Source organism: Lynx canadensis, chromosome C1 (assembly GCF_007474595.2).
Source record: "Lynx canadensis isolate LIC74 chromosome C1, mLynCan4.pri.v2, whole genome shotgun sequence".
NCBI lineage: Eukaryota > Metazoa > Chordata > Mammalia > Carnivora > Felidae > Lynx > Lynx canadensis.
Window position 1 is genome coordinate 38,936,414 of NC_044310.1, and position 17,668 is coordinate 38,954,081.

Below are 17,668 nucleotides of genomic sequence, written 5' to 3' on the forward strand. Positions count from 1 at the left end.
CCAGACTTAAAGATCCAGAGTCTACTTAAACCAAATTGTTCATTAACCAGAAAAGAAGACAGCTACTCTTCTCCACCAGAGCAACTTTTTGAAGGAATATTGTCCTCCCTATCATAAACCTCACCTATCTTCTTCTATCCTTCAGAGATTAAAGTCCCAGAAAGCAATATGGAAAAAAATACAGTAGAGGACTACTAGTAGCATAAACCATCTTGGAATCTGTTTTCCCCACATTTCCTAAGGCAAAAAAAGATACCAAAACCAGGGAACCATACAAACAGAAAATTATGGTGTTCTACATAATATACACTATATTTATAAGTACCAGAAAATGAAGAAACTAAGGTAGAGGTGTGTGTATGAATGTGTGTGTTTGCATGTGTGTGTACGTGTTTGACAAGTAGCAAGAGAAGTGAAATAATCCAAATGCATATTTTATACCCATTGGCTACTTTTAAGAGCCTCTTATCATTTTCCCAGCTCAGATTTCTCCTCAGTAAATCCATTTTCCACACTTCAAAAATAATTCTGTTTCTACAACAAAAACTTGCTTATACCAATCTTTCAAGTAAAATTCTTCAATGCCTTCCCATTGCCATTAAAACGTAACCCAGACAATAGTGATAATGTATATCTTGATTACATGTCCAAAGTCTATCAAAGTTTTGTGTTGCTTAATTACTTGATTGACTAAAAATAAGTTAGTATAGTTAACAATATTATACACTTGAAAGTTGTTAAGAAAATAGATCTTAAATGTTCTCACCACAAAAAAAGAAATGGCAATTATGAGACATGATGGAGGCGTTAGCTAACACTATGATGTTATTCATGTATATATAAGTGTATCAAATTAACACAGTATATAATATTAAACTTACATAATATTATATATCAATTATATCTCAATAAAGCTAAAAAAAATAATGAATTAGTTCTGTTATGCAATGACTTAGTACTGAAAACTTTTATGTACCTTTAATAAATTTTTTGGTAAATTTCTAGGAGTTTCCTCAAAACAAATTATACTAAAAATCTCCCTATGTGTATACATAAAATGAAACAAATTAAAAAGCAATAAAAGTTTATATAAAATCATTCCAATGCAAGTATATAAAATGTGTATAAGGACCTTATTACATGATCTTTTCTTTTTACATCATGTCATAGTTAATTTTATGTCTACTTGGAGGGTATTTTTGGATGATATTAACATTTTAAATGTTACTTAATGAACTCTGAGTAAGCAGATTGCCCTCCATAATGTGGGTGGGTCTCATCCAATTAGTCAAAAGTATGAACAGAATTTCTAACAACCAGGTCCCCCAGCAAGAGAGAATTCTCCAGCAGACTGCCTTTGGACTTTGTCCACCCCATCAGCTTTCCTGGGTCTCTAGCCTATGGGCCTTCAGAGGGAACTGCATCATCAACAATCCTACATCTCCAGGCTGTCAACCCACACTGCAAATTTTAGACTTGCCAGGCTCCATAATTGTGTGAGTTAATTCCTTATTAATCTTTGTCTATATATTTATACATCCTACCAGTTCTGTTTCTCTGGAAAACTCTGACTAATACACATACACATGTTCATAGGTGGTAAGAAAGAGCAAGTTACTTCTGAGAGGATGTGCCCTCAAAGTAAAGTAGAACTCTAGGCCTGGGGGTATAGCTTAGGGGTAGAGCATTTGACTGCAAAGTAAAGTAGAACTCACACAGTAAGCAAATGAGGTTGATTGTTCTTTATCTTTTTTTTTAAAAGTCATGTTTTCAAATGAAACCAGAAAGGATGACAACTTAAAAAAATATCAATGCTCAAATAGCTTTGGTTCCTGTGTGAATTCAGCTCCAAAAACCCTACAGACCACTGCTGCCTGGAAAGTGATTTATGAGACCCATCTGAAAAGCAGTTTGATAGTCAGATGGATCACATCGAAATGAAAACATCCATGTAATGTTCATTTTGACCCAGGTCCTTATTTAAATAAAGCCAACCATAGTTAATTGCAAACAGCCAAACCTATCCCAGAAAATTGCCCCAGTCTACACTTGGCTCATCCAACTCTCAGGTTAGAGACTTTCATATTTCTGAAGTCATATTTCCAGATCAGATACCCCTGTTTAGACAGTCTGTTTATTTTTTTGGCCAATCAAACTCTGGCTTCTACTCTGTGTTTTGAGTTTTCTTGTCCTGTTCTTTTCCCTAATTTCAGGATTATGGCAGCCTCAGGCAAGTAACTGCTTCCTCCAATTCCTGTCCTAGACTCCATGGAGCCCAGGACTCTCACACAAATAAAGAAGATTTCAGACTATGGAATAAGAATCCATGTTCCAAAATAGTGAGAAACAAGAAAGCATGTGAAAACACAGTTATTTTTAAAATGCTGAATAAATGTTATTGGTAAAAATGTACTATTGTAAAGCATTTTGCAATCTGTAAAATACTTTCACACCTTTATCTTCACTGATCTTACACTAACTTTGTGAGGAAGAGAAGGCAGAGATGAGTCTACTTATAATTAGGGGAGGAAACTAAGGCTCACAGAGGTTAAATACATCCCTAGTCCCAGGCATCATTACATATGTCATGAGTCTAACCAAACTCTCACTCTAAATCTACTTCCCCTCCCTCCTCCCTCTCTTTCACTCCCTCAAACTGGCAAACTAATAAAATCAGCACCAAAACTTTTTTGTTGCAAGCCACATGTGTGACTTCTTTACACTGTTGTATACCGTGAAACAAAGACATCTAGTGTCTATTTTTAGAAAATTATGCAATTCATACCTAATGAGGATTTGGGGGAAGACATTAATCAGAAAGTGATACTTTAAGTGATCAATGTCATATAACCTATCCCAAAGCAAGAGCCAAAAGGAGAGACACCTTTGGGGAGGGGAAAAGAGGGGGAAATGAGTAGTGGGGATGGGGAGTAGATAATTTATACTTCCTTTGTGAATATGGAAACAAACACAACCCGTAGACATTGAGGAATGCTCAGCTGAGAAGCAGACAGGTGATGCAGCTACTGGGGATTACATAGTAAAGCACAAATTAGGCCAACATTTACAATCTTGCCCTGGGGCCTATGAGCTTTTTGACCTTGCTTAAGTTATTATGGTCACTGATTATTAATATCTCAGCTTCTTTATTTGTTAGAAGACATTAATATATACTTCAGAGAATTAATAAAAATTAATCAAGAAAATGAAGTAAAAGATCAATAAATGCTACTCCACTGCCTCTGAGTGAATGACAGTTCCAGTTTTCTTTGATACAATTTCAGCTTCTCTGCATGCAAGGAAAAAATTATTTCAAATTCCCTAGTTGAAGATCATCCCAGTCTGATATATTCAAGCTCAAATGAAAAGGGCCAGGTCCAAAAGACAGAGGTAGGGACAAGAAGACAGGCAGAACTGAGGGCACGTTCCCCCTAAAACTAGGTAAACAACTCTGTAGAATTTTCTATAGATAGAGGTTTAGATTCCTGAGTACTAAGCTGTAGGAAACTGGTACAGAGGTGCCTAGACCCCTCTATCAGCCTCTCTAACTCTTGTTGGATCTAAACCTTCTTGAATCTATTATGGATACAAAATATGGACCATGGGTACAAATGCACCTGTCTCACACACAGGGAGGGCAAAGCTGGCAGTGTCCCAGGATAGGGCCATGTTGTGCTCAGTCGGCTGAATTCCCAAGCACGACTAGAAACCTGTATGCACCAACTTATTTTGGGATTCTGCTCACTCTGAAGACAATATGTTCTTAGCTTTCTTCCCATGATATTTCCCTTCTGTAAGTTTTAAAAACCAACCACTGTTTTGATGAGCAAAATTATAGGGTCTCAGAAATCCTATCCTATGTATCTGAGGGGACACAAACCAAATATGACATATGGTGGTGGGGGTGGAGGGAGTACTTCTTCAAGGTTTGTGCTATGTATTGTACATACAGTGTCCATTTTAAGAGCTTTATGAGTTAAGTAATATAATCAAGTAAACTGAGGAGCCAGGATTTGAGTCCAGCTGAGACTGACCATGCTCTTCCCTCTGTAATAGCTGCACCATCAATTAGTCAAAAGGTACGATAATTTCAAAACCATATGGGGCTTACTGGGGCAGTGGGCAAACTCCATTTAGTTAGGTTCTAGCTCTCTTGATTTGCCATCTTTCTCACAAGCTGTGTAAGTCTAAACAAACCTCTTCCTTTTCCTGGATCTATTTGAGAATATTGTATATAAAATCTAAATTGAGCTAAGTAATTAAAATCCCTGATACTTCTGACAGGCTAGGACCTCCCACATGTAATGATGATGATGATGATGATGATGATGACAATGACAAAGATGAATATAACAAAGAAATGATGACAATGACATTCACTGCATTTATCAAATGCTTACTATATGCCAGACACTTCTAAATGTTTTATAATGAGCTAGACAGGCAGAGGAGGAAAATTAAAATGAAGCATTTCAGACAAATAACAGTACATATAAAGGGCTGGGATAAGAGAATAGCAAGGTTCTCTTAAGGAGCTGAAGTTCAAGAAAAAGTGTATAAAATAAGAATAGTGAATCAAGGACTGATATTTCAATGTGATTAGAACATAGGAAGGGACAAATTTTGAAAGTAACCTAAAGAGTTAGTTTTTTTATTTTATAGAAAAGTGAGGTAATTGGAGAGTTTGAGCAGGACACTGACACAACCAAATTTGCTTTTTTAAAAAATAATTTTGGCTATTAATTATATGGATGACAGATTAGAGGGGAGCAAGTAATCTAAACAGGGATAATAAAGGCTTGAATAAAGGTAGTGGCAATGAGGACAGTGGAAAGTAAGAAATATCAGACATGCAACATATTATCATTATTAGCTGTTGTGATAGTAAATTACAGTTGTAAAGAACCTAGGAGAAAGTTCTTCTAGACCCATAATTTCTTCTATTTCATTCATTCACTCATTTATACATTCAAAAATGTTTATTATGTACCTATTTTATACTAGGTTCTTTTTTTTTTTTTTTTTTTTTGAAAACAAAGTCTGCACTAGTGAGATCAAATGAATGTCTCTATTCACATTCACACCCAAATAGGCTAGAATCTTTCTGACCATTATGCTTTTATTCCTACCACACTCTCTGCAAGAAATGTCCTCCCTGTCCTTTCTACTGCCCGGCAGATGTTTGGAAATGTGAGCTTAAACCTCATAAGAATATCTAAGAATGAAATGATAGATCTAATATGTATTAGTTTATAGATGGTAGTTAAAGTCATAGAAATTGAAAAGTATGAATGAGAAGAGCAAGAAGATTATGTGAAGAGAGAAGGATGGAACCCTAGGAAATTCCAACACTTAATGCTCCTTTAAAGAAAAGAAGTCCAAGGAGAATGGGAAGTACATGGAAATATGAGAAGTATACTGAGATAGATGTTGCCAGGAAAGATAAGAGAGGAGATGGAAGAAGAGTGACCAACAATGTAAAATGCTGGAAGTCATGTGGGATGAGGTTATAAAAGATGTTTCAATGTTTTAAAGTTTATCAAAGAAGGAATGCCAATAGAGTGATGGAGGCAGACACTAACATGCAATAGGTTAAAGACTGAATAGGAAGTGAGGAAATAGAAGCAGTAAATATACGCAACTCTCAAAAATTTTGGCCATGAATTCCTACAACATGACAGTGTCCTTCCTTACTATTTCATTGAGTAATTATGATTCAGTGAGGTTCAAGAAGCAAAAACATAGGAGTATCCAGAATAGAGTCTAGCACTAGCACTGAATTGGTACTTAACACTTTGTACTTTTATGGATTTGATGTTTATTTAACAAATATGTATTGTTTAACATATTCTAGTCATTGTTCTTAGCAATGGGGAAACAATAATGAATGAAAACAGATGTGGCCTTAGCCTCAAAGCATTTATGGTCTATAGTGTATATCTGTGTATGCTGGGGTGGAGAATAAATAATTAAATAAATTATTAATTTAATAATTAAATAAATTAAATTAATGACTAAATTTATAAATAATGATGAGTAATCATTAAATAAATAATGATAAGTAATCATATAAACACAGCAAAACCACAACAGAAATAAATTTCAATGAACTGTATATAAATATGAATAAGGAGGGTCCCTCCTGGCAAGGACAAAGTAGGCTGGATCTAAACAGTCAATGCCTTTTCCTAGACCTGAGGATGAAGCCCAAGGTGTAAAGAGGAAAAGCTCACTGGGAGCTCCCCTGACATAGGCCTGAGCATGCTCTCTCTGCCTGCAAGGGCATCTGGCTAGTCTTTCTTTGGATCTTGCCAAATGCAACTCAGATTCAGTAACCCTGCTGATCTAAGCCTGCCTACAGCCACAGGGATTCTAGTTTGCTGGATCTACCTATTCCAGGCTTAAATAAAATCATATGTAAAAAATGCAGGGGAGGCACTATGGTATAGTAAAAAGAATAAAGACTTCAGAATCAGGGAAATCTGATTTGAAGTCCTGGTTCTTCCCTTTTTAGTTGTGTGGCCTGAAACAGCAAATTTTCTCTCTTTGAGGCTCGAATTCTTCAACTTTAAATGGAAAGGATAATTAATGCCCAGTCTAGTTCGCTGCACAGTTGAGGTCTCAAGGCCTCCAAAATAAAAATAAGATCACAGAAATTAGAATCTCTCTATTAGAAAGGATCATAAAGGCCTTTTGACCCAACCATGGTGAATATGAAAACTTTGGAATGCAGAATGAGTGATAAAAGGTGAATAAATTATCCCTAACATTCCATACATTCTCCTCTAAAGCCTTAAATTTAAAAGTGTGTATGTGTGTGTTGTGTGTGTGCATGTATGTATGAAGACACATTCATATATATAAACCCACAGAATATCATATTTTATAAAACTCACATTAATAGGAAGGAATCCATTTCAATTATCATGTTTATAGATTGGTAAATAAAGGCATATACATTAAAATGTTTAATTGCACTATTCATTTTATTTATCTATTTTGATAAGATCTACTTGACTCCATTGTTAATCACGCTTGTAAAATACTAGCAAAGAGGCCATGTTCTTGTTCGTAAAAAGTCGTCAACAACATGCACATTGGCTCCTTAAATATTTTTTTGATGTGGCATTATCTGGAATAAGGATGATTACCACCGATTCCAAGAGAGAGAATCACTACTTCCATCATGGAGTATGCACTGAAGATACATGCATATGACTATTTACAACTTATAAAATCAAAGGAATATGACCATGTGATTTATGGCAAAATTAATGCTCCAGTCTGCATGCAGCTAAAGATTTGGGTACCAGTGCTTTAAGAGCAGACAACTTTAAGAAGCCACAAACAACGGTGGGGAAAAGTACCAGTTCTGCACATATAAAAACCTAGGTTCAAATCACAGATCTACACTTACTTAACCTCTCCCTACTCCAGCTTTCTAACCTGTATGATGGGATGAAAATAATATGTTCTTCAGAGGGTTGTTGTGAGGGTGAGGTGCATGTAAAGTATTTAAAACAGTGACTGGTACATAGAAAGCACTCAACTAATGTTAGCTGTTATTTTTGTTTCAGAAGAGTACTCCACGTTAGCTATAAGGATGATGATAATATTAGAGCTCACTTCAGTCTCAGGCATCATCTGCTATTCAAAACCCACCATTTTTTAAATGCAGAAACTGAGGCCCAGAGAGGGGAAATGATTTGTCTGAGGTCACATAGAAAGTTCATAGACCAGAATCAGAATCCAGGCCTCCTGACTCCCAATATTGGGCTGTTTCCTAGCTCCTCACTAGCCCAATGACTCTGTCTTTATACTCTTCCTCTGATGTATGTTACATTATGTCAGAAAAGACATAATTCTACTTCTACTTATACTTCTAATTCTACCTCAATTAGAATCTATTTTTTTTGTCTTCATCTCTCCCAGTACGTTGTGAGCTCCTTAACAAAAGGGGCTGTATCTTACTTAGATTACACAGTGCCTAGCAGAGTGGTACAAAAAACAGTATTAACTGATTTTTTTTATTATCTAGCATAAGAAAAGATCATATAGCATCGATGCTCTGCAGTTAGTAGCTGGAATCAGCTTCAATAACAAATTACTTCTAGAGATAATAATCAGCTTCAATAATAAGTTACTCTAAGTCAATTAGGGATGGTGTTAGAACAGAAAAAGTATTAAATTTAATGTCAGAGAATCTGGGTTCTAAGCTTGAACCTGTAAATAACTAGGTGAGCTTCAGCTGAAGTGCCACTCAAATATAGGGAAGATGAAGAAAGTTTGAGAGGGATAAAACTAGAAAAATAGGTTATGAAGAGCTTTAAGGGTCAGGCTAAAGACTTTGAACTTTATTCTTAAAACAAGAGAGACTGAGAGATGAATTTTAAGGAGGTTAATGACATGATCTGGGCAGTATTATAGAACTATCACTTTGACAACTGTGTGAAGAGAAAATTAGAGGGAGAAAGCCTAAAGGTCAGAAAATTACTTCTTTTTAACATATTAAAATACTGATGCTTAGATAAAGAAGTTAGGTGAAAATAATTTGCTGAAAGTCAGACATGGAATCAAGATTCAAAATCAGGTCAGGTGATGCCACAAACTGTGTCTACCTACCATACCCCAACATGTCTCAAATAAAGGACTCAGAGGACATGTGGAAACCAGGGAGTTGCATGGAGCAATATTCTGCACAACCCTGCCTTTGGGGAGTACTCCATCTGGTTAAAATGGGTTATCCTTAGATCTAAACTCCAGGGATCAATGTCAAAATGTTAACTTTCCAATAAAGTAAAATGTGATTATGTAAATATAGTCTTTGTTAAAGGCATAACAAATGATTTACTGATTTTTTTTCAAAAGACTCATCACATCTTGTGATGCTTATATATTAACTAAATTAAAAATTAAAAATATATCCAGATGATAATTTATTTACATGTGTATTAATATAAAAAGATATATATAAATATATATGTGTGAACACACACATACACACATATGCATACAAGGTTGTGCATACCTGTAAGTTAAATCAGATATAAATTTATTCCTAGAGCTTGAATTTAGAACATCAACTCTTTGATAGAAAACTTCTAAATTTAAAATCAGTAACTTTGGTTCATATCTTAGTTCCACTTCTTTTTGTGATTTGCAGCATATTCTTCATATCTTGGAGCCTTTATTTACTCATTTGTAAAATGTGAATAATTATGGGATTGCTGTGGAGACCAGAAGACATATGTACACACGCTTTGTAACCAGACTTAGAAAAATGTAGCAAGATAATATTCAAGAGTGCAGTCCCTAAAGTAGGACTCAGTCCTAGTTCTGCTAGTTATCAACTGCAGGACCTTGGGCAAGTCATCGAGTCTCTCTGATCTCCAATTTCTTCATAGGAAAAATGAGGATTATAACACTTTTTACCTGTTAAGGTTATTGTAAAGATTATATTAGTTGATATACAGTATGTACATTAGTCAATACAGATCTAGACAAGGCCTGGCACAAAGTAAGCATTCTTCATGTTAGTTATTAAAATTTTTATCATATGGGCACAGAAGGCTGCTGACTCATACCTGATGGCAACAATGGCAAAACAAATACAAGACAACTATAAACAAACTAAAGAAAGTGAATGTGGTTGTTGCAATAATGAAACTGAAAAGACTAGAAAAGTCAGAGATATAAAGCTCACTGCTCCATGACTCAGCGATCTAGTCGACTAATATCCTTACCCGCTGTGTTTTGTGGTAAATAAATGATGCAGATGTTGTACAACTGACAATAAACCAAAGTTTTGGTCTATCCCTTTAGGTCTAAAGAGAAACAAGTAATATAGGCTATGACCAGAGAAGGCATCTGAAGAGACATGTGCCCTGAAAAGTATACCCTTGGAATTTTAAGGCAAAAATAAGCAGGGTGGTTTTCAATGATAAAAAGTTAATCAAAAAGTTCATTAAAATAAAGAGATGAGAAAAGGAGCAATCAGAGGAAGAGGAGTAGTTATGGAGAATAGGAAGCTCAATAAAAACTAGCTTGCTATGGAGAGACTTCTTGCTCTGCCAGTAAGGTGTTAAGGAGAGAATGAAAGAAACCTCAACTGATGCAAAAACTGTGTCCATATAAGGGAGAAGGAGAAACTGGATCAACTGGAATTCATTTGCAAAGATTGCAAAAAATGAGGAAGAGTCAGGGAAGATGGTTAACTAGTCTAGTTTTAAGAAAGTGGAGATATATAAAATGGTATGGTATAAAATATACCAATGTAAGATCTCTTCTAAGAACTTCATAATGATGGAAACAAGAAAGTAAATGAGATTTTGAAATCTTATGTTGTGCCCCATTCTTCTCTAACTTTGTAAGTAATTGGAATGATGTACCTTACGTTAAAATAAATTGCTTTTTATGAGTCCTCATATAGTTGAGTTTTTGATTTGACATGTAATCAACTATAAAAGCCATCTTGCCAGAGAAATCAACTGAGTAGTCAGTAGTTTAAAGCCATGCAAAAAAGGAGCTCTTATTGAAGCTTTAGAATGACACATTTCACTTTAATTTTCTAAATGGGGCCCCTGGATGGCATGGTCCATACTAGAAAGGAAACTTTTCTGCTTTATTTCACTTGAATTCACAGAAAAGGCCATTCCAAGACTTCTTTTGGATTAGCTTCTTCTGAGGTTAGTCTAGCAAGATTCGAGATTTATCCCCTTTGGGTAACTCCACAGTTTCATTTCTAAAATTCTGCCTTCTTCTTCTTCTTTCTGATCCAAGCCAAACCCCTCACTATGAGGGACTGAGCTAACCCAAGCTGTTTGACAAATTCTGAATTGAAGTGGAAGGCACAAAAGAAAACCAACATTTAATGAGTACCTACTGTGTCTCTTCACAGTAGTAGGAGCTTTCACCTCATCATATGTAATGCTTTCAACAACTCTGTGAAATAGACATTATCATCCCTATCTTATAGATGGGGCCAGTAGGGTTCAGAAAAGTTAATTAACATGTCAGAAGTCTCCGTCATTCTTGGTGTCTATCCTTTTAATATTGGTAATGTGCTCCAACTACCCATAAGCTCCTAAATTGCCTTACAAATTCATAGCTTTTCCCTAGTTAGTGTTAACTAAGGCCTATAATCTGACTTTCTAAACCCAATTCTGGATTTTTGCTCTAGGGCTTCATTCAAATTCTCCTTTATCACAGTGATGATGAATCTGTCTTGTTCTTACCTGTTTTCCTCATAAGGATCTAGACTCCAAACCTTGACTCTCAGATCTCTTGCCCAAACATTCATGTATGTCTCAACCACCTGTCAGGACACTGCTAATTTATCTCAAACATGCAAGCGTTACTGGTAGTTTCAAGGATATCTACAGGGATAGTGTCTTTACACTGCTGGCTGGATAGCAATAAGTGTTGGCTGAGGCCCCCACTAACCATTGTGTCTTGTCTGTGATACTTGCTGCCCGAGCTGGTTCCTTAACTAGTTTAAGTCCCTAGACCATAGATGGCTCTCATTTCTAATATTAAGCTCTTTCTTTCTTTTCTTTAAAAGTTTACTTATTTTTGAAAGAGAGAGAGGTGGGGGTAGAGAGGAGGAGGACAGGCAGAGAGGGAGAGAGAGAGAATTCGAAGCAGGCTCCACACTGTCAGTGCACAGCCCAACTCAGGGCTCAATCTCACGACCCTAAGATCATGACCGGAGCCAAAATCAAGAGTCGGACGCTTAACTGACCTAGCCACCTAGGTGCCCCAGTTTCTGGTTTCTGACTCTGCCTCTTTTCCATGTATCAGTGTCAAACTTTTCTGACAGTGCTCCTATGGCCTTCTCTTAAGAACATCTTTTTGCTATTGTTGCCCACACACATGCTAATTCCTGGATTAAAAACCATCAAACACAACAAAAAAGTGCCAATATGACCATGTTCTTCTTATGGTTAAAATAATCCAGTGGCATCATCTACTTACCCCCCCAAATTTTTTTTTTTATAAAAAGGTCCAGGCTCCTTAGCCCGGTATTCAAGGCCTTTCGTGATCTGAACTCTACTTACATCTCTAGCCTTACCTGTAGCCACCACTCCTTAAATACTATGCTCAAAATACACTAAACTAGTACTTCCCTCAGGAGAAAGATTTCTCATATGGCTGTATCTTAACATTTGTGTTTCTTCTACCTGGTATGCCTTCTTCCCAGCTTCTGACCCACCTCCCCTTTACTAACTTTTACTCACCCTCTAAGAAAGTGATATCTAAATTATGTTCTGATAAGCCTTAATGTTCACAGATGGAATGAGGAGGGAAAAATTAATTAGTTTGTGACCCTCTCTCCCACTGGATTAGAAGTATTTGTCAATGTTTGTTTTAGAGTCTCTGAATTCCAGAATGCAGTTTAGGACTTGAAACCAAGTAGATATAAGAGAATATTTGCTGGGGCACCTGGGTAGCTCAGTCGGTTGAGTATCCAACTTTGGCTCAGGTCATGATCTCACAACTTGTGAGTTCGAGCCCCGCATCGGGCTTTGTGCTGACAGCTCAGAGCCTGGATCCTGCTTCAGATTCTGTGTCTCTCTCTCTGCCCCTCCCCTGTTCACACTCTGTCTCTCTCTCTCTCTCTCTCTCTCTGTATCTCTCTCTTTCTCTCTCTCTCTCAAAAATAAATAAAACATTTTTTTTTTAAAAACTTAAAAAAAGAGAGAGAGAATATTTGCTGAATTGTGCCTGAGCCAGGCTCCCATTACTAATGTAGTACACCTTTAGACCTTCTAAAAAGACATGTCACCAAGACAAAGACCTCTAATAATGCCTACAGATCTGTTCCCTGATTGGAGATTTCAGGAACCTTAGATTCCAGTCCTTGGTCACCCAGATAGAACCTCTCATGTGAGTCCCAGCAACTAATCTGCTGCCTTTATACACGAAAGAAGGCAGATCCAGTGCTAGAAGTCAGTCTTGGATATTCTAAAACAGTACTCTCTTCAGCTTAAATCAAGTTCAGCACACACCTCCAGAAAGCTGTCAGTCTTTCCTCTTGAGTCTAAACTACTTTGCTGCAATCAAAGAGTTCATAGGTCTTTTCCCATATCAGGGCATTAGTGTTTGACCACTTTAACACATTTCATTGTTCCTCAGCTTCCTGATCTGGAGTATTGGCTAAACATGCAGATTCTTGGGCCTTACCCCAGAGTTGCTGAGGAGAGACCTGGGAATTTGTATCCTTAATAAGTGTTCCAGATAATTCTCAGGCTCAGAAAAATTGGGGAAACACTGTGCCTCAGGAGATGATTGCTGCCTTAAACTATCCCAGACCTTTGTCTCAAATTTTCATGGTTTATCCTTATTCAAGAGTGTAAGAGTACCTGAGAATAGGAAACCAGTCTTTATTATATAATAATACTTTATACAATTAAGCAAATTAGATATTTCTCTATGTACCTTTCCTACTCCTGCATTTTAGGATCTGAATAAGATGCATATTGTAAACTGGAATATAGGTAAAGGCCCAACATAAGAGTACCACACAAAGGCACACAATCATGCTTCCTGACAAGCCAAACTTGCTTGGCCTACCCTCCACTGTCCCTTTCACAACAATCTGAAGTTGGGCAGCTGAAGAATAGAGAGAACATTTGACTTATATAAATCAGTTAATCTAGACTTTGCCAAAAAATGGCTGTGCAGAAAATAGTTTCAAACAGAGAGGGAGGAAAAACATAAGAGACTCTTAAATACACAGAACAAACTGAGGATTGATGGGGGATGGAAGGGAGGGGAAAATGGTTAATGGGCATTGAAGAGGGCACTTGTTGGGATGAGCACTAGGTGTTGTATGTAAGCGATGAATCATGGGAATCTATTCCTGAAGCCAAGAGCACACTGTATACACTGTATGTTAGCTAACTTGACAAAAAATTATATTTAAAAAAAATGGAGTTTAAACTATTTTACAAGATGATTTAAGAGATATTTAAGGGAAATAATTTATAGAAAAGCACAAAAAATGTAATATACTGTATACTTGACTATAAGGAAATTATCAAAAGAATTAATAATAAAGTAATAATATGAATTAGTTAATGCAAGGTTTGGATTAATGTTACACCAAAAGCATTTATACTATGTAATATTGTGAATTTATCCAATATTTATCATTCTGTGAATATTTGTAAGTATTTCTATGTACAAATCACTGTGCCAGAGCTGTGGTCAGAGTAATGAACAAGATACATTTAAGGACTCTATCTCAGGGAGCTCATATTCTACTTGAAAAGGATACTGACTGAATAATATAAAAATAATCTAATCACAAATGTACTATGTAGCAGGTAGTATGAGAATATATAACAACAACAACAAAACTCAGGCTCAATCAGTGGAGTCATGGACAATTTCCTTGGGGGTACCTGATAGTGGAACTAAAGTATGAAGGCTTTTAAAGTAGAGAATGGGTTGTGCAATTCAGGCAAAGAGAATAGCCTGTGTTCCCTCCTGTGCCTACAAGGAACATGTTCCGTTTGAGGGAATGAAAGAAAGTCAGTGGTACCAGCTAGTATGCAAAGATCTTATAAGAGAGAGGTAGGAGATAAGACTAAATAAACAGGCAAGTGCTATTTCATTAATGGCATTGCAGGCCTTGTTAAAATTTTTTGTCTTTGTTCAAAGTACAATGGGAAGGCACTGAGGCCTTTAAGTAGGAGAGTGACGTTATCAGATTTTAAAATTTTTATTTATTTCATTTTTCCTAATTTTTAAAATTTTTTTATTTAAATACAAGTTAGTTAACATATACTGTAATAATGGTTCCAGGAGTACAATTTAGTGATTCATCACTTACATAAAACATTTAAAAATTTTTAAAGCATCACTGTGGCTTTGTCATAAATAATGGATTTGAGAAAGTTAATAGTGGTTGAGGGAAGATAAGTTAGGAGGCTATTAGGGTAGCCCAGGTGAGATAATATGGTTTTGATTAGGAAAGGGATGGTAAAGATGGAGATGAATCTGAGAGATAATAGAAGGTAAAAACAGCATAGCTTTGGAATTGATTGGATAAGTGGATGTTCTTCTTTGCAATACTAAAGCAATATACAAAAATATTAGTATAATAATATTTTACATGTTACAGTGTTCCTCCAGATAGTTTCTTTTTTGGGCCATCAGTAACTGGTGAAATTCATGATCTTATAGAGGGGATATGGCATTACCTGTAATTTTGACAAGTTCTGTAAGGTAGGTAATACGCTTTGCATTTTATAGGTGCAAATGCTGAAACCGAGAATTCTTGTCAAAGGTAGCTCAGCTAGGAAATGGCAAAGATTCCCAGCCTCTTCTCTTCATGACTTCCCCAGTGCTTTGTTAGTTCTCAGAATGAAAGAGGATGCTCTCTGGATCCCTGCTGATCCCTTCTGGGACCCACCAATGCTCCTAAAGGCATTTATCTAACAAATGGAATTGCAAGTAGTCCCTTTGGGAGATTTTACATTTCAGTGGGAGGTAGACAGCATGTTGTGTAGTCTATCTGGATGAAAATATAATGGATTATATCCTTTTCCTCAGTGTTCAAATCCCTGCCCAAGTGACTGTAAGTTTATGTGATAATTCTCTGTGAAGTAAAAATGGTTACTCAGAAAAATAATGCTGGTGTAAATCCTCTCTTTGGGGACAAGGCATGGAGTGGGGAATATCAAGAATGGGTTAGCAGACCACAAAGGCCCTACCGTGCATGGGTGATATAAGGCCTTGCTATCTAAAGCCTTGCTATTCAAAGTGTAGTTCTTGGGACAGCAACATCAGCAACACATGAAAACTTGTTAAAAATGGAGATTCTCAGGCCCTGTGGCAGACATACTGAATCAGAATTTGCATTTTAACAAGATCCCCAATGACTTGTATACACAATGAAGTTTGAGAAACATTAATACAAAAGTACACCCGAAGGAATCTCCACCTCTGACAGCCCAAATAACTTGAAATTCTATTAGTAATACTTGGTATTATTTCTATTTATCAAATATTTGGTCTTTGAATCTTACTCCTGCAAAGATAAAAATCTCTCTGGCTTTAAAACAGCCTGATAATGATGAAAAAACAAGAAATGTGGCGCATCTCAAATCTACAGACCTGTGGCATCCCAGGTCTACATCCAGAGTATGAATTTTGGCATTTGCTGAGAACCTCTGAGACTCAGTTTGCCTCACTCCAAAATAAAGATAACAAACCAGCATTGTCAGAGCTAAAATAGCCGGGTTAGGATAAAAGAAAATGGATGGTAAAGTGCTTTGTATTTATTTATATAGAATTCAATTATCGTTGCTATTGTTATTATCAAGAATAATTGTATTCATTCAATCAGTCACAGCGCTGTATAGTGAGAACCTACTCTGTGCCATACTCGGTTCTACATACGGGAATAAAAAGGTGAATAAGACAGCTGTTTCTGCCCTCAAGGAGTTCTCAGGCTTGTGGTAAAGAAAATAAGACATCATAGTACTAGCAGTGGCCTAAAAGAGGTGAAGAGCAATGTTAGAACCCTATCTCTCAGTGATATCCCACTGTTACTTCTCATCATCATAAATTCCAAGAAAATGTGATGTGTTCTGGTGAAAAGATTAGGAAGTCAAGACAAACAGGATGGTTAGAATACTGACTATATCGCTTACCATTTTGGGCAATAGTCTTAATCTTTTCTAAGCCTTATTGTTCTTGTTTGTAATAAACTTATATGGCTGAGCTTACCTGAAAATAAAATGGAATGTGAAAGGGCTAAGTAAACTGTAAGTTATCTGCCATTCACTCAAATATACAAGTATCTATTCTGTGCAAAGCACACAGTAGTCTTCCTGGGAATACAGGGATGAAAAAGATTTTGTTGCTATTTTCAAGGAGCTGCTAGTCAAGTACAATGTTGTAATAAATGTTCAAAAGGGAAAGCCTAGGGGTGCCTGGGTGGCTCAGCCATTTAATTAACTCTTGATTTCATCTCGGGTCATGATCTCATGGTTCATGAGTTCAAGCCCCGTGCTGACAGTGTGGAGCCTGCTTGTGATTCTCTCTCTCTCCCTCTCTCTCTCTGCCCCACCCCCACTCTCCCTCTCTCTCTCTCAAAATAAATAAACTTAAATTTTTTTAAGTAATACAATTTTTAGGGGTGCCTGGGTGGCTCAGTTGGTTAAGCATCTGACTTCCGCTCAGGTTGTGACCTCATGACTCGCAAGTTTGAGCCCCATATTGGATTCTGTGTCTCTATCTCTCTCTGCCCCTCTCCTGCTCACGCTCTGTCCCTCTCACTTTCTCAAAAATAAATAAACATTAAAAAATTAAAGTAATAAAAAATTATTTAAAGGGAAAGCCTAAGTTATGTGCTATGGAATGGGAGAAGCACAAAACCTTGCCTGAAGGGAGGTGGAGAGGTTGGGTTAAGAGAGCCAACTTTGAGAAATATACAGCATCAATGTAAACACTTTTAATGTTTGTTTTCAAGAAGTTTAAAAATTCGAATGGGGAAAAACAAGAAATAGCTTGAGCAAGAAGAGGAAATACTTTGCATTAACAGTGTCTAATATAGCAAACCACTAATAATAGTAATAATAATAATAATAATAATAGCTACTGTTTATTGAACACTTGTTAGGTGCCAGGTATGGTGTTAAATGCTTTAGATGCATTA